Raw genomic sequence first — 25,000 nt, forward strand, 5'->3', positions numbered from 1 at the left:
TAATTATAGTGTGACCACTACTATAACTTAACATGTTCATGTTTTAATCAAATAAAAAATAAATTAAGCTAAATAAATGTTTTTTCTTTGTCTTTATATGACAAATGTAATAGAACATAGTGTAACAAAGTCTATTGCTACTCTCTTAAACACATTACAATCTTAGTTCTAGAAATTTTACGAAAACACTTTAAAACATTACAATGCAGAGTATGATATATTTATATATAATACATGTCTGTGCATTAGACGAGTTTTTCAAATTACTAATGTATAATAGTTGCAGACTTATAAATTCTGACCAAATACTTTGACACACCAAAACACATAGTCTATAAGTCTAACATACATATACATATACGTATACGTATAGACAACGTCTCATAATCTCTCATCCTATACAATATATCGGAATCTTCTGGGATCATCTTGTACTCAGAGAAGTGAAATCTGCTGAGGGATACCACTGCATACACAGACGCTAATGCCTTTTTAATAAAAGTTGCAGAAGGTCATCTGACGTGTTCTTTCCCAGTCTTATCCTTTATTTCTTTTTCCTTTCAATATTTTGTTTTTATTAATATTTCACCATTTAATGCCCAGTCGGATGGGGCTTGACTTGGGGATGTCACAATAACATTCTAAACATGAGAAAACACTATATTGCTTATATCCAATATTTTTGTAAGAACAGTATGAAGAATGTCTGAACAAATTTTCTGGTTCACAAATTTGTAAGACCAACCGTAAGTTCGGACATTTAGACCCATGGTAAGTAATTTTTACAGGCAGTAGCCATTACCAATCCTAGTTCTTATATGTAACGGCTCTGAACTAAAAATACACGATCGTTTCGGTTCTTCTCTTTTCCACCATCGTTGTATAACACATGGACTTGTTTTCCTCCCGATAAAAGTTGGAAATGTTCCTTTGTGTAGTGGAATCCGATAGAGTTGCTTGACTTATCTGCTAATCTCGATAATCAATATCGATCTCTTCGGACAAGTCCACACTTGATGCATGATATTGCACAGCCATTTTCATCTCTACCAGAACTTCGCTTGCACTAGGCCTTGACGATGGTTTATCTCCAACACACCTAATTGCTAGCTTCGCCACATGGGCAATGGATTTTAGGCTGTAATCGTCAACCAATCGCTTATCCACTATTTCTACAATTCTTTCAGGATATTCAGCCATCTCCAAAACCGGTGTGACCTGTTCAACCAAAACAAGCAACGAAGTTACACTGTTAAACTTCCCTGATAAATATCACCTCAAATTAGTGTCCTTTTTTGCATGATGGAGGGCTGATAGAATTTCATACCCATCTAACAAGGTTAATTTCATCACTAGAAACTTTTGCATCTACAGGTGCCCTGCCACAAATGATCTCTAACAAAATCACCCCAAAACTATAGATATCAGTCTTGTCAGTCAGCATATATGTCTTAAAATACCTGCAACGCATAAAAATAGAACATCAAAAGATTAGAATTGAAAATTTTCTCATGTTTAGCATTACGGATTAGGCAAAGAGAAAGCAAGTAGAAAATTACTCTGGATCTAGGTATCCAACGGTTCCCTTCACAGTAGTTGTCACATGAGAAGCCTCTCCATCAATTGTTACTCTTGAAAGACCGAAATCTGCCAATTTCCCATTTAATTTGTCGTCTAGAAGGATGTTGGCAGTCTTTATATCTCTGTGAATTATTTTTGGGGTGCAACTTACGTGCAAGTATTCCAATCCTTCAAAAAATTAAAAGTACAATTAGATCAAGCAGACCGGTCATGAGATTTAGCTTTATACCAGAAAATGTTTACCTCGCGCTGCATCTAAAGCTATGTTAAGCCTGTTTTTCCAATCTAGATTCGGATATTGCTCTGCACTGGTACCTGGGAGAGGAAAGTGATAGCGTGATAATTTTGTGGTGAAGTTGAACTTTTTTATGTTCATCAATGTGCAGGAACTAAGAGAAAATTTTCCGGAGGAAATTTAGTTACCATAAAGGTGATCCTTTAGGGACCCTCCAAGCATATATTCGTATACCAGCATTAATGCTCTGGATTCATTGCAGTAACCAAGTAAAGACACCAAGTTCTTGTGATGAACTCTTGACAGAAGATCAATCTGCTCAGTAATTTTGAAACAAATAATATATATTAGATTTCTGTTATAATTGATTTTATTGAGAATGAAATTGAACATTGCTATGTTGAATCCTGAAATGGAAGTTGGAAAATCGTGTGTTACCTCGTTTAGAAACTCTGAAGCTCCTTGATTGGAGAAACTTGACAGTACTTTTACTGCTATTTGCTTTTCGTCCTCCAATTTACCCCAGAACACAGATCCAAAGCCACCTTGTCCGATCTTACAGCTAAATTCTTTTGTAGCTATCATCATCTCTTCTAGGGTAAATGCACGGGATTTTGATGGGTTTGGTACCAAAACCATTGAGTAATCTGCATTTCATTTTAATTGGATGTCATTCTACTTAAGGTAGTTGATTTATTAGGTGCTTACTTAAAGCAGAAACATTTTCTTACCAGGATCCTGAAGATATACCGATTTGCTCCCTGAAGCGTTGCCTTTAGAGTCTCTATTGGCAATGTCTTTTCTTCTGAATTTCCTTCGGTACACAACAATACTAACAGCTAAAATAACAATTATTATTATGATGCCGCCTGATATAATTCCAGAGATAACTCCTACATTGCTCTTCTTTGAGTTGGATTGGGTTGAATTTTGTGAGAGAATACTAAGATACGGATTGCCTTTGTATCTGATTTGAGTAGAAAACAAACATATTCCATATTGTCAAGTTCACCGTTTTTCGCGAAGAAAATGCTATACAAAATAGTATCATGGAAAACCTAAAAAGGAATACTTTATAAAAGGATTACGTTATTGATATCTGATTCAGGAATCTCTGAGCAATTACACCACTGAAATTATTGTTGTCTATGAGTCTGTCAAGATCAGAAAAGAAATCATTATAAATTTTCAGTGTTTATACGATAGTATTGACTGTAATATACGAGTGACTTCAGAAAACTTACAACTCTTTAAGATTGTGTAGTTGGAATAACCAGTCTGGAACTTCGCCACTCAACCTGTTGTTTTGTAAATTTCTGCATAACTCGGTTACCGAAATCCACAGATCCTTATTAGTTAAGAAGTTTCAACATTAAAGCAGGCTTGTTGGATATATGTAAACATTACGAAAGAACAAAGTTCAGGGTGTTTTTCGAAATACTTACATTCTCTCCAGTTTTGCTAGGTTGGAAAAGTTAGGCAAGTGTCCACTAAAATTGTTATTTGCCAGGGATCTAATTAGACATCCAAGTGGGTAAGAAAGAATTAAGTCCAATGCAAATCCCAAATAAATGTTTTCTACTAATTTTATGCATGAATTATGTAAGTCTGACAACAGTGGTAACCCAAGAGACGACATTGCTATGAGTTTTCTTTTTCCTCACGGATAGTATAAAGGTTTGCAAAATAAGTGATTTTATAATATATATTGAGAATCATATTTCACAAATTTTAGTATTTGAAAGATATATTAAGAATAATATTTCATAAATAAATTTAAATATTATTAAAAATATTGGTTTTAGTTTCAGTCATTTATTTTTGTTTGGAATGTTAAATTTTTTATTTATATTAATTTTTATTTTATATTGGAGTTGAGGAAAAATCAACTCTTAGCTCCCAGAATTCAGAGATCTAGAAAAAAGGAGTCATATTGATTGTGCAACAAGAATGCAATTCAATAATTACAGTTGTTATGAAAAAAGAAAGAGAGAATCCTTATAAGAGGATACTCGAAACCCTAAAGGTGAAAACCCTAGAAAATAATAAGATTCTTAAGTTTAAGTTTAGCTTAAGCATGGAGTATAATAAACTAATAATTAAATAAATAATTATTAGCTAATAAAAGATAACTGCAACATTTTATTTTAGATTTATTTTAATGGAGTAATTTAATTTAGTACACAATGAGATGTATATTTTTGTATTAAGTTCTTTTTTTCTTGAATGTCTATCTATTTTTATTTATGTTTTGTTACATGCACTTATATATATTTGAACTTATCTCAATCCTATCTATACCCATTCTCATACATTTCTCTCATTATTAATTCACAATTTTATGTCTATTTCTTATTTGGAGATCCTAAATTTCTCTATCCTAGATCAATTCTATGGCAAGAAAAAGCAATCCAACGCAATATAGAACTTACTCCAATTTCAAATATTTAAATAAAATAATTAGGTAATTAAAGATACTAATTTGAAAATTATTTAACATCCTATATAATTCCAATATCCCAAGCAATGAGAAAATATAATAATATTTGGATTTGGAGGATTCTAATAGATAAATAAGTGCATAGGATCTTAGCATGCTTTTATGTTGTCTACCATGACTTGTCCATAGCTATAAAATTTACTTTTGAACTCTTCCTTTGAGGACAAATTGACCCTTACAATTTAACATCATTTGATAAATAATTGTTAAATAATAATGCAAATTACATGTTGACAAACAGAATGAATTTTAACAAACATACACATTTTATATCCAAACATTTCTAATTTACATAAACTAATGTTTGAATTATTTCAAAAAAGTAAAATTAATCTACCAAATTTACCTTTATGATTTATATTTATTTTGTTAATTTTTAATTTAATTTTTATTTAATATAATTAAAGTTATCTTAATTGCTCCCTGGAAAGGTTGCTACTATCATCACAGTAAACTCCAATTTAAATGGTGACTTAGCCATCTAGAATTCAGTCTTTAAGACCAATTTACATAGAGTAATTTTTAACAAATATAGAGAACGGTGACTTGTCCATCTAGAATTCAGTCTATAACTAAAATTCATATTGAAGATAGAAATTTTCGAAAGGAACGCTTGCTTATGGTTGAAAGCCAACTTCAGAATGAAGAGAAGACGGGTTATTTCAATCATATAGAAGAGGGAAACTAAAAAGATCATAATTTTTTTTTGGGTAGAACCTTTTGCTAGGAAAAATACTTAAGTTGTTTTATTTCGGTTTGGTTCTTCTGATTTCAGGATGCAATATGAAGTTTTTAACTATGCTATTTAAAAATGTTACAATTCGTATACGTACTTCTGGTTTTTCAACTAACTGCAAGATTTTCTTCACTTGAAAGTTTACGAAAGTCTGGGTGTTCTTCTCATGCTATATCAACTATGTTAAATATAAATTTATTGCTTGCCTCCTTGTAAATTTTGACAGAAAAGAATGAATCCTTTGAAAGCTCTCATTATTGTTAGGATTGAACTTCAAATAGCTTTTGATTTTCCTACAAATGCATATAAGGTTCTAGTCACTTACATGTTAATGAGTTCAGTCATCTGAGCAAGAGCTGTGGGTAAGGATCCTGTCAGATTCCTTCCGGACAAGTTGCTGAATATAAACAATAATCACCAATATGTTAGGCCTCCTACTTCCATGTTCAACAATCATACCCATAAAGTAAAAAAAAAAGAATTATGTTAGCAAAAATTACATTTCCGAAACTCTGACAGAGGAGATACTGTTATTGCACAGGATTCCTTCCCAGGGAAGACCGAAGCAAGGATCTGAAATCCAATTATTTATTGGAAACCGTTGTTTCAGAGAAGCTAGAGCAACAGCTGCAGAATCACAAATCAGTCGTCTTTGTAAGAGTTTTAATATAAAACAACACCTCACAGTAGAAAAATATTCAAAAGCATGAAGTTCTTACCATCCCCTGTATAAGTTGCTGGTTCAGTTGTAATTAGCTGGTAATATTCGAAAGCGTTGATGAGAGGAGGGGAGCCGGAATTCGGGAGATTGTACAGAGACAGATTTGTTCCCACAAATGTGAACGATACCTCTGTTGCAGAAAAGTTTCTTGCCAAACTAATGTTTTCTAACATATTACCATCAGCTTCAAGAACCCTGAAACTTCTTGATTCAGATGCGTTAACCATTTCAATCTCTGCAAAATACATTAGCACTAGAGGATTACTTATTTGGGGAAAAGTCATATCAATTATATTCGTGCCGTCAGGTGCAACAGCAGCAGTTTGCATAACGGCAGATGGAGGAAGGTCCTGGGTGGCGTCGGTTGAGATTGTCTCCTGCATCATAACATTCTGCGCTCCTGGTATATTTAGAGGATTCCAAAGGCGGTCGAATTGATCTTGTGGATACCTAAATAACTAGTCAGCTACGCCTCAATAAGATGAGAAAAGAGATGTGAAACCTAAGACCCCAAAAAAGGGTTTCTAGATCACAAACTAAGATAAGAGTTATTACCTGATTGTCGAATTTCCACCAGGATCATATCTTGCTTCCATTTGCAACATTGTTCCGGGCTTAACTTGAGGATACATGCCTTGTCGAAGAGTTCTCAACTCAATAGCAGTTATAAAAGGACTAACGATCTCAGAGATTCTAATCAAGCAAATAAACAAAACATCTCCAGAACTAACCAAAATCCCCTCGCTCGATACGTTGTGCTGTGTACTTCTGTTTGAAATGTTTCTTAAGGCCAACATTCCTGTAGTTTCAATTGAGAATTTGAAGATTGGCAAATCTGGCTGTCCACTGTAATTGCCATTATAAAACCATATTCTCACAAGATGAGGTACGTTGCGGGTTATGGGCAGTTTATAGCAAGACTTATTGAGAGGCTGTGGGAAGACTCGAAGGCTTTGCTCATATAGTGGCAAACTAGAGTTTTTAATTTCTTCTTTCTGCCCCACTTCTATGTAATTATCATCGGGAACCCATTCTATATTGTTTTCATCTGTGTAATTTGATTTCCCGCCACAATTAATGCTAAGAAATCCTGCTTTTAACAAGACATACATAAAACAGAATCGTTTTCAATTAAACGAAATAGTGTTATTTGCAGATGGAATTAGGATTTGATAGGCATATACTGACCTGGTTGAGCAATAACGAAAGCTATACGCCACCAGATGATAAGAAGCACTACCTGTACCATTAGAATGGAACCCCTAAAGAACTTCTCTATGGTTATCCTGAAAAAGATTCAGAAAATTCGTTTTACCTACTTACATATGGCTTAATGATATGATATATATTTTCTAACATTAGTTTTGTAATACGCGGACAGAAAGTCAGGCCTATAGCAGATGGAGCAGCTATTCAATAATTCATGAAGTTTTAGGCTCTCGGTTGTATTTTTTGAAATGATAATCTGTTAGTCAAGAAGAAACTTCGATACATTTTAATAATAGGGATGATGCTGTTCCTGACCATGCTTTGAAGCTTCTAGCAACATTTGGTTTAAATAATTAAAATGCATGATGTCATATGTGTCATTAATATTGTGTTGTTTTTAACGAAGGCAACAGACCACTAAGCAAAGAAAACTAAGGAATATTACTGTTCTCATATGATTTAACAGGATACGACAATGAATAAACATATGTGCATGTTGGGTCTATGGCAAAGACCCCGCAAACATTAAACAAATGTGGAAAATCCAAGGGAAACATATTAGAATAAAATTAAGACAATTCCATCTTCCAGGTTTGAATGGAATGATTCAGCTTGTTTTGAAATAAACAATAATTTTTCTGTTTGTTGGACATTGACGTCTTCACCGTAAACAATCTTTTCTCCCTCCGCTGCTTGAAGACCGTTGAAGGCCAACTCTCCAGAAATCTGCTTTATGCTTATCATGTCTTGCTGTGGAGAAAATCTGTTTTTTCTGCGTATCTTAACTTGCCGTGCAGTACAAGTTTCCAAACCGCCCCTGTTCACCGACTGGAGGAGACTTTCCTTATAAATAAATCTTTATGTAACTCTGGCTTTTTTATTGAAGCACAAATTAGAGATCTCTCAGAACTCTCTGTAGAGTTCCATATTTGCATTGTTTATTATCGATGACTAGAAAGTTTGTTTTGTCTGCTGTAGCATACTTTTGTCAATACTCTGTTCTATTTTCTCTTGATACTCTATTTTGTTTTGATTCCTCTGCAACCTACAAATTGGTTTCAGAGCTCAGGGAGAGCTACACTCAGTGTGACTGAGTTCAGAGACTATTTTGTAAAGAGCCCTTATCTTTCATCTAATGATTATAGCTATCTGAAATTTGAATTAGGATGGCCTCAAAAAGCAAGGTTCCTATTTTGACTGAGAAAAATGATAATTTTTGGTTTATCAGAATGAGAACATTACTTTGTGCTTGCGATGTTTGGGGATTTGTGACTGCCAAGTAGTAGAAATGGCCTTAACAAATGTTGACAAAAATCTGTTGAAGGAGAACAAAAAGAAAAACAATAAAGCTCTAGGCTTTATTCAACAAGGTTTAATTGACATCATGTTTTCAAAGGTTTCTAGTGCAGAGTCTTCAAAGAAAGCTTGAGACATTCTTGAAGCTTGTTACCAAGGGGTATCCAAGGTAAAGAATGTCAAGTTGCAAAACTTGATAAGAGATTTTCTATTAAAAAACTTGTAAGAATGGAAGTTATATTTCCTCTTTAGTTAACTCGATAGGCATTCAGTTCACTTGTCTTTGAGGATGTCTCATGAAGTTAGACAATTTTACTCTACTCTTTTCACTAAAGATTTACCTCCTACTAAAGGTAAGGAGAATTTGATATTGACATGTTTTCCCTCTTTAGTCACTAATGTGATGAATGAATCACTCATCAACTCAATCTCTTTGTTTGAATCTCTTTGTTTGAATTGGAGGTAGTTTTTGGGATGAATAAAAGCAAAGCCCCTAGTAGATGGGTTTCCCATTGAGATTTTTCAAAAGTTTTGAGATATTGTTCAATTAGATTTATTGGAGGTTGTTCGGGAATTTCATCAATGCTTCAAGCCTTGAATTCAACTTTCCTTGTTCTTATTCCAAAGAAAGAAGGAGCTAATAATTTGGATTTCCTTAGGTCTAATGCTTTTTGTAATGTGTGTTGAACACTATGGATTGCTGAGATGGGGGCAAATCAGCATATGTTGAGAACTTGATTAGATTCAACTTCTTGCATTATCATTTATCTTATACATAAAAAGAAATAACTAAGTCTACTAAATCAAATGCACATGAACACTAGGACTTTTACATGGAAAAACCAAATAGGGAAAAAAAATGGTGAGAATCAAGCTCACAATATTTATTATAATAGATTATAGTGTCTTGGGCCAAAGGCCAAAGAGCTAACTGCTTCAAAAGATGACTTGCAAGCTAAGGCACACAACTTTGGAGCAAGATGCAATGGTCTCTTGCACAAACTAAAGATCACTTCTTCAAGACAAGATATGATTCTTTTGGTATAGAAATATCAATAAGACTAAATTGTATACAAACATCTATCAAAATGCTAGCACCACAATACACATTAGAAGTAGTCTTCATAACTACTTTGTTACTCATTTGATCCTCCAACCTCTAACTTAATGTCCCTTTTGGGCAACAGTTCTTCATGTTCAGATTTCAATACAATGATATCAAATTCATCTGCAATGGTATTTGCTAGGTCGACTTAGAGAGATGTAATGTGTGGATGTATAACCATCAACCTCAAAATAATCTCCAAAGAAAGTCTAGAAGAAAAATGGGACATGTGAAAGTTCACAGCATGTTGGCACAACTTCTAGATACTCCCAAAATAGCTTTCATATAACCACACGTTACCAAATGGACCAAAAACTCTTAGGTCTACCTCAAATGCTAGTATCAATCATAACTTTTCCAAACTTCAATCTAGACCACAAAATAGATCAACATGACAGCATATGATACTGCGAAACCCATATAAATTATCCGCATTACTTAATCAATCACCAAGCTGAGAAATGCAATAATTCATCCATAACGTTTTATTAAATTGTACTACCAAAACATAGACAGAAGCAACATCTATTGTAAGTTCCTAATAAATTGAAAGTTGATTTGTATATACATTCATAAATATTGTCCTAAGATTGCATAGCCATTTGAAGTATACCCATCATGCATTTCACAAAAGAGGGATAAGACAAACTATTCACCAGAACAATTGGACAATATTCAAAGTCAACCAATGTATGCACAAAACATCAATAGAGCTTTAGAAACACTTCAACATATCATTATTTGCTATTACAAACATTTGTGAGTGCCTTCCATACATCCACACAACTTTTGTATAGACTTACACCAACCTCATAACTCATAACCATTTCCAAACCTAGGGAAGGATTAAGTGTCCCTTTTGGACCAGCAAGTGTGACGTCAATGATGGCCAAAACTTATATTTGGAATAATCTCCCTCTTTGTCATTGATGGCAATACTTGTGCCAAAATAAAAAAGCTTCTTCTTTCTTCAAAACTCCTCCCCCTTTGACATCAAGGACAAAGGGTATACTAGTAAAACTAGTACACTATACACAACTCCCACTATCTTAAGGACCTTGTAAAGGTTTCTATATACACAATATTCTCAAAAAATGTTTCCTATGTACAAGATCAGCAACACTTTACTGGATGCTATTCTAGGAACTTCCTTCACCTTGTTGAGTTGGATAAATGATGTCTTTGTGAATAGCCTTCAATTGTTTCCAATCATAACTCTAGTAAACTCCCACAAAAATTAAGATATTGAGATGACATTCCATCTTTAAAATGAATTCTTCTACTTCATCATAGCTACCAAGAACAACTATAATTGCACTCAATGCTTGATAATATTTCAAAATGTTCACCATACTAGTCAGATGAATATCTCAAATAGACCTTAACCAATTGAATTTTTTTTTTGATGTGCTCTCTCTAATCTCCTACCTTATTTAATTTTGACTATAATCCTTCTAACATTATTTTTTCCTTTCCATCGTCGTCCTCCTTTAAGGCAGACTACTCAAACTTCTCCATAATCCTTGCTTCAAAGGTTTCAATCTCTTTTTGCATCTCTTTTGTAGATTGAAGTCATGCATGACTAAATTTATATAGACTAATTACATAGTCAACACTCTACTCAAATACTTCAATACCTTCCTTTAGCTGGTTGTATGCCTCTACGCATTGTATTGGCAGGTTTGAAAAATATTTGGTAAATCTCTCATAGCATGAGTAAAACTAATCGTCACCATATCATCAAAGTTAATATGTCTCACTCTTTTGTCCCACAACCAACATTCACTACTCTATACCAACAAAAAACTACTTTCATTGTTTTCTTTTACATAATAAACATTACCATTTCTTCTTATACCTTCTACAAATAATCCTTTGTAGCCTCCTTTTTTGATGTCACATCCAGAACCATGAAATATGAGCTTGTATCCTTTACTGCACATCTAATCCACACTTGAAATATTATGTCTCAAAGCTTCAACATAATAAACATTGTTTGCATTATGCTTACCATCAATAGATATGGTTCCTTTACCACAAATAAGTGCAACTTCCTCATGAGAAAACTTTACTAGTCCGCCATCATATCTTTCAAATCCTATGAACTTCCTTTTGTCACCTGTAATATGATTTGAGCATCCACAATTAATTATCTAAGCCTTAGGTTACACTTTTACTTGCAGTGCAATCTTCATAGTCATTGATCTCTCACTGTTATTCTTATCATGTGGAGTACCAAACCTTCCACTATGCTTTTCTTCTAAGGCTAAAAATGTTGATTCATCATTTGAGTCATTACACTTTTTCTCCAATGGAATAAGTCTACATTGAGAAAAAACTCATTTTATGCTTATCTCTATCATCTATTCTTTTGTTTTTGTCATCTCTCCCATAAGTATCATTTCTCCTATTATCATCATTGGATCTCTTATATTTATCTTTCCTAAAAGTGCATCTAACAACATAATGACCAATTCTTTCACAATTAAAACATCTGGAGGTCAACTTATATTTGTATTTCCTATATCCTTCGTTTAGTCTACTCACCAAGTTTTTTCCAATATTATCTGGGTCATTGCTTCTTTTAGGTATATATTTAATCTTCTTGGTAGTTTTGAATGTAGCTTCTTCATGTCAATGTGCACCTCCTCAATCTCTAAAATGTCAAAGGTAGAGAGCGATCCATAAAGCCGATCCAAGGTATATGTATCCATGTTATGACTTTCTTTAATAGTATACAACTTAGGTTTGTAAGAACTTGGTAGTGTCCTCATTACTTTTCTCAGAACTTTATTTTCCTTGAATTTTCCACCAATACGTCTAATAGAATTTACTATTTCATTCACTCAGTGCAAATATCCTTCAATTTTCTCATCTGAAGAAATCCTCAGTGTCTCAAATGTGTACTTTATATTCTACATCTTGACTTGCTTGGTCTTCTCATCTCCTTCGTAAATGTTTCTCAACTTATCCCAAATTTTCTTTGCAATACATTGCAACCATTGACTTTCAAGAACTCTAAGTCACTAAAACAACTAACAAGTATATTGATTACCTTGGCATTATTTTTATGATTTTTGAGTCCATTTGGAGTAGTAGGACCAAAGGTTAGAGAAGTATAACTAGACTCAATAATATCCCATATTCCAAGTAGTAGAGAATTCAAATGATATTTCATCCATGACTTCCATGTAGAATAATTTGTGCCATCAAACTTTGGTGTCCTTAAATTTATTTCTTGTGCCATCCCCAACCTTCCTCAAGTAGTTAAGCTTATCTTAGAAGACCCTCACTCTAATAGAAATTGTTGAATAGGCCTCAGTTTTGAGAGGCCATGTGAATTAGTCTAAACCTTAAACTAATTTATTTTTAACCTCTTAGATCTCAACCCACAATTTTTAATAATGAAAAATGAAACCACAAAGAACAATACACAAGAGAACACAAGATTTATATAGAAAACCTTAAGTAAGGAAAAACCATGGTGAGAATAACTCTCACGATATGAATAATTGATTACAATGTTTTAGGCTCAAGGCCAAGGCAGCTCACTGCTTTTGATTTTAACTTGCAAGACTAAGGTGCACAACCTTAGGGAAACGTACAATGTACTTTCATACTCAGAAGCTCAATCTTAGGGAAAGATATAATGGACTTTCATTATCAAAGTTCACTGATCCAAGGAAAGAAATAGATTTGCATAAGCTGCCAAAATGACACACTATCTTCCAATAGGAATAGAGAAATGATTTATTTGAACGAACAAGATCTCCTAATCACGAAACTATTCTTGAACCACTATGTCAAGTGAACAATATCACAACAAGCATAACTCACACATTCATTATCTCAAAACTCTATCACACTAAAAGATATAATCATCGAAGTTCATTATAGACTAAAATACACACTACTAATTCTCCACATAAGCTTACACATCATTTACAATCAATCCAAACCAATCTATATAATAATTTACACATCCACTCATATATTTATTATACTAGGTTATTTTTTACAAACCTTAATTGGATCAGCCACAAATAAAATATTCATAAATTAGAAAAATTAAGCCACTATGATCAACTACACTGAATGTGGTCCACTCCAAGAGATAAAGAGAACCAAAATACATCACAACAATTCTTCCAAATTAGATTTGAATGAACCATGCACTAGTTAACACATCCTCCAAAGTTAACATCAAATTTAATGTGTAGATAAACAATAAAGCACATTAATCAGTTTACCCAAAAACATCACCCAATATAAATTACTCCATGCAAATCTTCACATGCCACAATAAGACCCATATAAATATATTAAATCAAGGTCCAATGTATATTCAGACCAAAATAGTATGATCCAAATAAGACAAATTAATTGAGTCAGTCAAGGACCAACTCAATTGACCACATAAAACAAGAGAACAACATAACTTCACTTTTCAAGAAAACCAAGATGTGAAATTTGAACTAGAACATTGCACAAGCCATATGAACATGCCCTAAAATATTTAGTCAATGTAACCTCCAAACAACATAACAACATCTAAATACTTATTTATGAACTATATAGCACAATGACACAGCTAAACCACTGCAACCTCTTCTTTGTCTTTGTCACTAGAAGAACAAATTCATAACACACATGAAAACACCAAACAAGATTGACATCAATGACAAAACAAACCACATTTGCAATATTGTGTTCATCATGGCCAAGCCTTTTACAATAGGAACACTTTTCCTTGTCCTCCTTTTGAGGTTGATAACATTTTGATGAAGAGGTTTAAATGTCTTCTTTTAAATTAGAATAATTCTAATATTTCTTGTCTCTTCCTTATTCTTTTGTTTCTTATCTTGCTTTCTAGACCTTTTCTATTCTTTTTTCTATAATTAATAACCAAGGAACACAACTTATAGGGTTTAATTACACATATTAGAACCATTTTATCCTACTCCCTAGTGAGTTCTACATAAAACTATTCTAAAGAATGCATTTAATAGGTGGAACCTATGACACATTTTGTAACATAGAATATGGAAATAAATGTAAAATAGATAGTACCAAGCTTAGAAAGAATACTCAATACCAATTATTCACATTCCTTCTTGATTCAACACTATACCAATTTCTATCTCACTTTGAATTTTTTAAGAAGTCTCGTATAGTGTCAAAATTGGTAGGACTCAACCCTTTAATACATTGTTATTACAAATTATGTTTTATGAAGTTGTCTACACTCTATTTGGTCTAGCACAAATTTCAATATGATAAAGCGAGTCTATAGAGATTCACATGCAAAGAGTACCAAAGGCTTCATCAAATTTTTTGAACCATTTTTTAGTTTTTTTACATAATCCTTGGGTTTTGTATCAAGTCCCATTGACCCCATTTCAACTAGATTATCATCTTATATTTCCATTCAAAATGGTTATATAGAGTTAAAATACAAACTATAGATGCATCTATAAGTGCAAAAAGTTATATTAATATGCAAGAGAAAAATGTGTGCGTAAGAAGACACATGAGACAATCTCATTTCTACTAGTCTCAAAAATAACTAACGATAAATTACAATGTTGCCACTTTTATGGTTAGTGTGATTACAAGGCTTTTCCCAAATTAGAATACTTTCTAGGCCTACAATGAAAACAATTATAATTTTTCATACAAGATATAGAAAAGACAAATATTTTAGTTGTGTAGTTGTCTTAACCTTTCCAAATTCTATTATTTTATTAAAAAATGATCTCTAGGGTGAAAGTTATGAAATGTTGAAGAATAAACATGTACTAGATTCAACCTCTAATTTTTGACAAAAAAGGGAAAAAAATCGTCATGATCTTTGTGGATGAAAAGTGCTCATCTTCAGCCATTTTTTTTAGTACTCATTTGCCAAAATTTGGCACTCAAAGCAAAATTTATGCAAGTTTTTTAAAGAAACGAATTTTCCCTACAAAAATGGCACTTCTAGTAAGGAATTTTTTTAATTTCAATTTAATTTCTTGATAGGAAAAAAGAAATAAAATTAAAAAAATGTAGAGTCATTCTCATCAATTTCTCTTTGCTATCAACATAAATTTTAGCATGCATAAGAAAAAAAATCATATTTTTTATTAAAAATCTATCTTTTTGTTTATTTCCAAATGCATCCCTAAACACATTTCTTCTCGTCTTATTTTTTTAAAATCTCTTTTTAATAATAAAACTCAATCATTGAAAATATATTGTTCATAAGGTTTGTAGCACAATCATGAGCCATCTATATTTTCTTTGAGAGAATGCACTTCAATGTAAAGCAAAGTGATTGGAAATATCTTGTTTAATATCATTGAAGAAATTTCTATAGGATGTTTAATTAGCTAATTAATCAAATATTAAACAATAGTTATCTTCAAACAAAAAATTATCTTTTTAAGTATAAGCTATATAACATGTAAAATATTGTGCTCTAAATTTTGAATACGCAAAATGTAATGCTTTAAAATAGTTTATGCTTGATTTATTTTTATAGTAAGAATACTTTTTCCTAGCCAAATTTTATTTGGCTTCTCACATATTCCTCTAACTTGACAAAATCTTAGATTTACTTGTTATCTAGCTTTAGAAACCTCCATCCAAGAGCTACCCATTTTTATGTTGTTATTTTATCATGTTAGATATGAAGTATTTTGTTTCCCCAAATAATTTGTCAATGGAGATGGCCTTGACATATCCAAGTCAAATTTACTCTTTGTAAATGCATGCACATGTTGCTCATAATATTTAAAATAATTTGATAAGATTATTTAATTATTCTAATAACTTATTTTTCCTCCTATTCCTCTTGAATTTCTTCTATTAATAGAAGCCTCCTTCAAGTTTATTAATTTAAGAAAAATGAATTCTACATTTTTCTTTAATTCTTACTCCAAACTAGAAAGCATTCATCACACTTTGTGTACATAGTTGCATATGATTCTCATGAGTTTTAAAGAAGCTACTAACTCTATCACTTTGAATGAGGTTAGATATTTTCTCTCTTTGATTTCCATCAAGAGTGGATTATACTTTGGAAGAATACATCTCATAGTTTTTCTTTACAATTTCTTGATTTGTTACCACTTCTCTTGAGTCATAAGTGAGATCACAATACCTTGAGGCCTTGTGATATAATAGAAAATGAAATTAACATATTCGATGTAGATTGAGTATTGAATAAATCCTTTTTTCATTTTCTTTATCACATTTAACTTTATTTTGTTGATGTGTTGTCAAACCATTCAAAATACTTTTATTTGTTTTTTCATTGTATCTTACTTCCATTGATTCTAAAAGCATTTATGATAATAGAAGGGTGTCCATTTTGATGGTTCAATATTTATAATTCTGCTCTATAAATAATATAAATTGGAGTGGCATGTTCTTGTTATTAATAATTTCTAATAATGATTTTTTGAGAACTAATAACATGTATTTGTCATGTACATAATCAAATTTGACAAATTTCTATAATTTAATGATTAAAAAAAACACTAATAAAATATTATATAAATTATAATAATATCTATATGCTTGAAAAGAACACAACTATATAGGTCATAGTTATTCAAATTCCCTAAGAATAAAAGATGACCAACTTAAAAAGAACATGCTTAATGCATGATCAAACTAAAAGAGAAATAAAGTAAGTAAAAGCTAGCACATTTTCATTAAAAATTATTCATTTCTTCATTGAACAATCATTCAAACTTGCTTCTCTTAAAGATACACATCAAGGATAAAAGAAACTAAATTTTAAATCATTAAAAAAATAATGAAAACTAACAAAAAAATTAAAATTTATTTTCTAATTATGAAATCTTCACAAACATCATATCTCTATCCTTAATGGAGTATTTTAAGCTTAACAATTCTAGTAGGTTCTTATAATCGCACTTATTAAATCATACCCTCAAGAGGTAGGATATATTTAAGGTAACATGTAGTTGATAATAAGATTTGTTGAGATGGTATAGAAAAACTCATAGATTTTGTTGGTAAACTAACAAGCTTGAAACCTTTTAAAATCTTTATAATTGATATTTAAAAAAAAATCATCAATAATTAATTTTATATTTATTTACATCATAATCCATATAGAAAAATATTGCTATACCATACATACATAAAATATTTTTATTAATTATTAAAAATAACAATTTATTACTAAAATAGTAACAATATCCCATGATAAAATAACACTCCATCTCCATACCAAACTAATAAAACTTCTTAGCACCATTTTTACATTTTACCAAAAACGGTGTTTTCTATCCTTATAAATATATCCATTGCCAAATACCCTATACATTTTTAAAAACCGAATATAGCCACATTAACCTATTTGCAAATGATGAAAGCTTGTACCAAGACATAAGAGTTTTAAGTAAACCCTAATATGAAGGCCAGCTCCCTCACTCTAGCCAATAAGAAACTACCATACTAGTTTATAATACCAACTATGCCGTCCTTGGTTTAAACTTCAAGGATTCCGTGACAATGTAATCTGAATAGCTACATAGCATGAGATTATATACGCTATAAACATTGTGCAACTTGCACAGGCTAATAGACTACGACGCAGATACAATCTTAATCCCAGCAGCATATCTCTACGTCTTGCATGTTGAGTGCGACGGGATGTGTACCACAATAATCAATGAAACTCAATTATTGAATTTCAATACTATTTTAAACACAATAAATAATTCAATAAAACATATACGACCAGAAACGAAACGGCAATCTTATCGCAATCAAAATTTAAACATCACGCTACTGTGAGTGCGGTCAAAAAAAGAATATAGGGTAGAGAAGAAAATTTGGTTCCTAAGAGAATAAAAAATATGGGTTTTATTATTGTGATTGCGCAAGCTGCCTCGAGATTCCTGCTGTGATTTCGACAATTTGTCTGACGTCCTAAACTTGATATGATTAAGCGCGCTCTGTCAATTGATAGTAAACACAGTTTGTCGAGTGGAAAGTAGGGCCGGGTACAAGTAAAAACAGTGATGTGCGAAAAGGGAAGGCCTCAGATAGCAAGTTATTACAATTCATATTAATATGAACCTGGCTAAGAGTGAAATGAGAAGTATATCCTTTTTCTAAAGAGAAATGTTGTACTGTGTTTAAATATCATTTGGTTTAATAGGCAAATGGTTAAAACTTATCTCGTATTAAAACAGATGATGCTGAAGAATAGTGAAAATGATGATGAGAGACTCAATTTCAAATGTTCCTATTATAACCATTTGCCTCATAGTAAACTCAATTTCAAATGATGATGATGAGAGACACAATCCACATAGTAAACTCATTCATCCGCGCTCCTTAAATATGAGATAAATCATTAAAAACCTAATTATGGATCAGCCAAAAATAGAATAAGCAATAAAACACATAATAAGACACCTGAACAAAAAATACTTAGATCAGTCTACTCTATGAGAAAGAGGGAATGAAAACATATTACAATACATCCTTCCAATATTATTCCAATGATCCACATATGTTAATATATTCTCTAAAATTATTACCAAATGTAACTTGTAGATATAGTAATTAGTCAGCCACATAACATCTTTCAATGCAAAATACTTCAAGTGAACCTCCACACACCATGGTGAGACCCATAAAAATATCTCAATACAACTTTCAACCCATATCTAGATATAAATAATATGATCCAATTAAGATAACTTAATCAAACACACCAAGTCATAACCTAACTGAATATCCCAAACATAAATCAACAAATCTCTCTCGTGGAACAAAGAAACCATTTGAGAAACATATTGAGAATACTAAACATGCCATGAAACCACATCTAGTAAATTGTAACACAATCTACATAAAATACAACTACAACAACCAAGAGAATATCCAGACCCACATCCATCCACATAACTAGGTTTGACATCAATGGAACCCATATAAGCTCATCCTTCCAACAATCTCCCACTTTGTCATTGATGGAAACACTAACACTTGATCACAAAACATGAATAAATTGAACAATTATATCAAACCCAAAACAACTCTCTCCCCCTTTGACAACAATGACAAAGGGAGGTACATAACATCCTAACCAACACACACTACTACTCCCTTGAGAGCACCAACAACATAAATCTACGAGATAAAGGATAGGCATTTAATCTCTCCCCGAAAAGATGCATCACTATAACGCATCTAGTTAGAAAAATGAGGGGCACTAACCCCTAGTTTTTTCCTGAGAGACTCAAAAGTATCATTCATCAACACCTTAGTCAAAATATTTTCAACCTATTCTTTTGTAAAAATTTATTCCAATATGACTTCTTTCTCTACAACCTTCTCTCTTAAGAAATGATAATGGATTGAGATATGTTTTTTTCTTGAATGCAAAAATGGATTCTTTGAAATACTTATAGCACTAATATTATCACTCATAACAGGAATAAATTAATCATATATCACTCTGATATCCTTAAGAGTTTGTTTCATCCATATAACCTAAGTATAGAAAGATATTGTTGCACTGTATTTAGGTTTTGTAGTATAATGACATTGGTTGTTGCTTCTTAATTGTCCATGAAACTAATCTCTCTCTCAAAACAAATGCACAACCACTAGTACTTTTCCTATCATCAAAACGAATGCTAACAATTGGAATGAGAGGAGTTAGATAAAGGATAAAGGATAAATCTTTTTGGTGAATATTATAGATTTACGAAGAGGATGGTTTTTTTTCTTTTCAATTAATTGAACTATTAGATTTTTATTCATTGTGAATTATTTTGTGTAATATTACAAATTTAACATTCAAAAAATATAAAATAGAAAAATATTTTGTGCTTTATGAAGGAGGCATTATACCACTAATTATGGTCATTGTCACGCTTGATTAAGGAATAAAAATGAAAAGGATCGTGATAGTTTGTTGGTATGTGGGCATCAAATTTAAAACAAATGATGAGTGCAACAGACTATTCATTTTTACTATTGAATTCTGGTGTGGCATGAATGAGTCAGACATTTATTCATGTCTCCCTTTGTTGCTAGCTTTGTTGGTTTTCAGCCATGCCTTAGAGAGTGTGCTAAGAGTGTTATAAGAACTTCTTCATTGATTTGAGTACATGTAAATTATTTCTTATTCTTGTGATAGGTACTTGTCAACAAGAAATAGTTCTAAAAGTCTTGTTCTTCTTTTCTTTTAATTGAAAGATATATATAAACTAATAATAAATAATATAAAATAAAGTCTACTTTCAAGATATGAAGAGGAACAAATCAATGAATCATATCAAAGAGAAGAGATACAAGTGTAGAATCTGTAGTATAAAAAGATGGACATCACTTTTCTTCAAGAGTATGAAGTGAGTTCTCCTCCAAAATAATGTTCATAGTTGTGAGAGGAAATCTATTGTGGTCTTTGACAATAGCTATTTCTTGGGGACTCAATTTGAGACAATTAACTCTTGAGCTCTATATTGAAGCTAAGTTTCTTTTTCATGTCATTAGCAAGAGATGTCAGTTGCAAAATAACACTAGAGTAAACCATGCATAATCAATTGTTACATGGAAAAACATTAGAGAAAACTACTTTATATAATTAGTTGTAGTCAACTATTCTATTTTAGAATTGGACAAAGGCTTGCAATTTAATATATTCATGTTTGTTTCTTCATCTTGTAGTTTACAGAGAAAGTTAAACAAATAGGTTGTTTACATTGGGTTCTTTCTTTTCTAGTTATTTTTAGTTATCAAAAAATGCTTATATATATTTTATTTGAAAGAAAATTAAAATATTTATACGATGAAAAACAATTTAAAGAATTTGTTAAAAAAAAATTTGTTGTCAATAGTAAAATCTTACATCTCAAAAATTACTTGTTGGTTGATTTGGGAAGGGTCCTCAGAAATACTAATGCAAATTTTACCATTCCTCTCCCTCAAGATTACATGGTGACAATTAGGAATGGCAAACCTCTACCTCATTTCCCTATCTTATTTATTGAAGAGGTTGAGCCATTCAAAGCGAGGAAGTTCAAGATTAAAAAGAATGTGAATTTCTTATGTAGCTTATTTTGCCTTACAAAAATTGAAGAAGATGGAGTTGATTCAACATCAACAGAAAAGAGAGTTAATGAGTGGGTGGATGAGATTCAATAAATAGTTGATGAACAAGGTCCAGAGTAACAAGACGTAGAGGAATGCTTCCTAGAGGATCCACTCTTTTAATTTATCCATATCAAAGATGCATCAATAGATAGTAGGGGGGTCTCTCCAAGCATTGAATTGGTGAGGATCCCTTTTGGTTCAGGACCTTGTTCAGTTCGGCTATTCCTTCCACTTCCTATGCTTTAGAAGATCAAGCAAGCTACTTGCGCCTATTGCCTTGTGTTTCAAGCTCTTTTTCATATTTTGTCTTTTGTTAGATTTCATAAGTTATAGAAGCAAAGATGGTTGGGGTTTTCATGAGAATATTTTGAAGAATTCAAAAATATTTCTGTAGACTTATATTATTGTTAAACTCTGGCTTCATATCCCATGTATTGGTTATAGATCCATAATTGTAGGTAGATAGAACTAGTTGATGATAGTTGTTCTCGATTCAACTGAATTAAGATTAGGTTTTATTTTAAAATATTAAAATTTCTCTATTTTTATTATCTTTTTAATCTAATATATATCAACTTCGACCTTTTATCCAACAAAAATGAAAAATATTAGATTTCTTATAAATTATTTTTAAAAATATTATAATATTATTTTTTACAAATGATAAATTAGACACTTATTCTTGAAAAAAAATGGTAAAAAATGTTTTATTCTTTTATATTACAATATGGTAAAGTTTTCTATATGTTGAATAAAATTAAAAAATAAACAATAATATTGATTATGATTTTTTAAACTTTTGGTTAATTAGATTTATTGTATTTTAAGATTAAAAATATTCAATTTGGTGAATATAAAATTAAATTTAATTAAATATTAAATTTTAAAATAATCATATATTATAGTAATATTCCATATTTAAAAACCATAATATTCTTTAAATTTAATATAATGTTAAAAGCGAACATATTATTACTAAATTCGATAAGAACAACGATAACTTTGGAGGTTCTTCTAGAACATATCTAAACTGGGTCAACATTATGCCCAATTTATGCTAAATAATTTATACAGGTAGTAGCCATTAAACAACAGACACAATGTATCAAATTCCTACCAATAGTGTGGTTAGTTTAGGGCATAAAACATTAAAAGGATTTGGTTAGTTTAGAGATAGAGGGTACAAGAGTGAGATAGGAAGTAGGTGACGAAGACAAGTAGTAGAAAGAGGTATTGGATGAGGCGGAGGGAGGTTATACACACACACACACAAACAGAGAGAGAGAGAGAGAGAGAGAGAGAGAGAGAGAGAGAGAGGAGAGAGAGAGAGAGAGAGAGAGAGAGAGAGAGAGAGAGAGAGAGAGAGAGAGAGAGAGAGAGAGAGAGAGAGAGAGAGAGAGAGAGAGAGAGAGAGAGAGAGAGTACAAGAGTGAGATAGGAAGTAGGTGACGAAGACAAGTAGTAGAAAGAGGTATTGGATGAGGCAGAGGGAGGTTATACACACACACACACAAACAGAGAGAGAGAGAGAGAGAGAGAGAGAGAGAGAGAGAGAGAGAGGGTACAAGAGTGAGATAGGAAGTAGGTGACGAAGACAAGTAGTAGAAAGAGGTATTGGATGAGGCGGAGGGAGGTTATACACACACACACAAACAGAGAGAGAGAGAGAGAGAGAGAGAGAGAGAGAGAGAGAGAGAGAGAGAGTAATATGGTATGTGCTTGTGCAAACATGCCCATGCATGTGTGTAGTTGTGTGAACATGCACACATGCATGTGTGTGTTTCTGTAAGAGAGAAAGAGAGATGTATAGATAGATATATCGATAAGGAAGAAAAAATAGAGAAAGTGTGTGTGTGTGCGCACGCGCGCGCGCGCTGCGCGAGAGAGAGAGAGAGAGAGAGAGAGAGAGAGAGAGAGAGAGAGAGAGAGAGAGAGAGAGAGAGAGAGAGAGAGAGAGAGAGAGAGAGAGATGAATTTTGATTATATTTTACATAGAAAACATGACATGAACATATAGAGGAATTTTGATTGTATTTTACATAGAAAACATGACATAAACATCATATTTAGGCCCTATTTCTTCTTCCAATAAAAAAAAATTAAAATTGAGGTTCTCTTCAGCATCACAATTCTCTTATGACAAATTATGAGAAGAATATAAATGTGAATGTGTAAAAATGATCATTACTTCAAGTTAAAAATATTGCTTAGTTAATTTTATATATTTTTTCAAATAATATTATTAACAAAATTATATTATATATATTAAAACCAATTATTTATATATCATATATTTTATAATCTAATAATTATTAAAATCTCTAAAATAAATATAATATTTTAGATTTTTTAAATATATAATAAATTATTTATAAATATAAAGTTATAATGAAAAGGAAAATCAATTATTTAAGTCTTTTTAAATATATAATAAATTATTTATAAATATAAATTTATAATTAAAAGAAATCTAAAATTATAAGTTTGGAAGATTTGAATTTTTTTTTTTAATAAATTATCTCTTATAAAATCTTTTCCCCTGCAAATGTTATACATAAATAAATAAATTTATGAAATTTCACATATATAAATAAAAAAAAAGATACATTGAACAAAGCAAAAGAGAATACAATAATAAAAATTAACTACCATTCACCTGTTCACAAGAAAATTAATAAAATCTGCTATTAAATCTGTCCATATTTCTCTTTATACCAGACGTAAATATTATAATATATGTGCATTTATACTAGACGTAAATATTATAATACATGTGCATTTATACTAGCGATGGAATGATACAGCCAAAATTAATGTAGGAAAGCGTTCTATTTAATGCAATGCAAGCGTGTGGGTCCCATAGTTGAAGAGACAATTTTTTTTTATGTAATGTATTTAATAACGACGGCAGTATAAAATGTGATAATGATTTAATAGTAATAAATGTATCTTGCAGATAAATATATTATTTTACATTATAGAAAATTGAATTTTCAATTCACCATTTAACATGAGTGAATAGAAATAAATTAAACTATAGATATTTTTATTCAAAAATTAATTGAAAAATTGAATTCAAGGAAAAATACACGATAGTCTTGGTTCTTGTCTTTCTAACCATCTTTGTACAACGGACTAACTTTCAGACCGTGAAAAGTAGGAACTGTTGTCGGTTGAATTGATGTCCCTCTGTGTAATCGGACTTATCTGCTGATCCTGATAATCAATATCGATCTCTTCAGAGATGTCCAAACTTGTTGCGTGATATTGCACAGCCGCTTTCATCTCTACCAAAACTTCGCTTGCACTAGGCCTTGACAATGGGTTGTCTGCAACACACCTAATTGCTAGCTTCGCCACATGAGCAATGGATTTATTGCTGTAATTGCCAACCAATCGCTTGTCCACTATCTCTACAAATTTTTCAGGATATTCAACCATCTCCATAAACGGTGTGACCTGTTGAGGAAAAACATGTAAGTTACGCT

At 31.6% G+C, this 25,000-nt stretch overlaps 1 pseudogene; it reads right to left on the reverse strand.

The window, feature by feature from the left end:
* Positions 1–969: 969 nt before the first annotated feature.
* On the reverse strand, positions 970–24,959 carry LOC131070092 (probable leucine-rich repeat receptor-like protein kinase At2g28990; annotated as a pseudogene).
* Positions 24,960–25,000: the final 41 nt, after the last annotated feature.

This window comes from Cryptomeria japonica, chromosome 1, assembly GCF_030272615.1.
Source record: "Cryptomeria japonica chromosome 1, Sugi_1.0, whole genome shotgun sequence".
Lineage (NCBI taxonomy): Eukaryota > Viridiplantae > Streptophyta > Pinopsida > Cupressales > Cupressaceae > Cryptomeria > Cryptomeria japonica.